This window comes from Monosiga brevicollis, genomic scaffold (assembly GCF_000002865.3).
Source record: "Monosiga brevicollis MX1 MONBRscaffold_123 genomic scaffold, whole genome shotgun sequence".
NCBI lineage: Eukaryota > Choanoflagellata > Craspedida > Salpingoecidae > Monosiga > Monosiga brevicollis.
Window position 1 is genome coordinate 1 of NW_001865143.1, and position 1,073 is coordinate 1,073.

Below are 1,073 nucleotides of genomic sequence, written 5' to 3' on the forward strand. Positions count from 1 at the left end.
AGGTCTGCCAAGAGCTCGTCAAGACTCGAAAAATGTCGTGTACAAGCCTCGGCTGTTGCGGCTGTTACTCTTGCTGGATTCTGAGTCACCGCGGTGGTAAGATAAATGTTCGAGTCGGACTCCAATCCTCGAAACCAGTCATTGCTCAAACGCGCCTGGCTCATGGGGTTGTCCGAGCTTTCGGCCTCTTGATGACGAGCAAGAAGAGCAAGCTCAGCAGAGCTGAGTGTGGGAATCCGATCAAGCAATTCGCTATTCGTATTGAGTGCGTCCTCTCGGGCACTGCGACGAATCTCAAGAAGCTCGCACACAACCTCCACGATCATGCCACGGCTCTTACACGCACGCTTCTCACTGCAGGTCTCTAGCCAGTTTGTCAAAGCTACACGCTCATGCGCCAGAAGAATCCGCCTGCCGTCATGAGGTTGGATGCCTCGCTGTCTCCGCCGTTGCGCAGCCACAAGATCGGCTCTGGTGATACCTTACAGCTTCAGAAGCCCGTCGGATCGATTGGGGCGCCCCCTTCGGGCACTGGCGCTCGTAAGAGGGTTGACCAGGCTGCCAAGTTGTTGACGCGTCAATTGACGAAGGCCATCAACCTCTAAATACTGCTGAATTTCAATGGAAGTCATCGAACTCGCCGTGAGCTGACGTAGGAGTTGGGATACACGATCTGCCTTGGCTCGACGCTCGGCCTATAGGCACAAATACCACTGTCAGCTGTATGCGGGGAAATGTCAACGTTCCAACACCAAAGAGTCACACAGTGAAGCGGTTTTCAACTCCAAGGCGCACCGATATCCTTGACAAACCCGGCTTTCATCATGCCCGGCCGTTGCAACCCCTGTACATGCCTGTTTACCCCGGCGATGCCGCATGGCGGCTGTCTGCCAGCCGAGGTGGGATGACCCAAAATGGCAGCCACATATCAGCGGAACCCAAGGAGATGAGCATTCGAAAACTGGCTCAACCATAGTTAATGGGGTAAAAATTGTATCCCACCTTTTGATTTATGAAGATTGATCGAGTGGCCACCAGGGCGCTGCCGTTTATCTTCCTTGCCAGACAGCTCC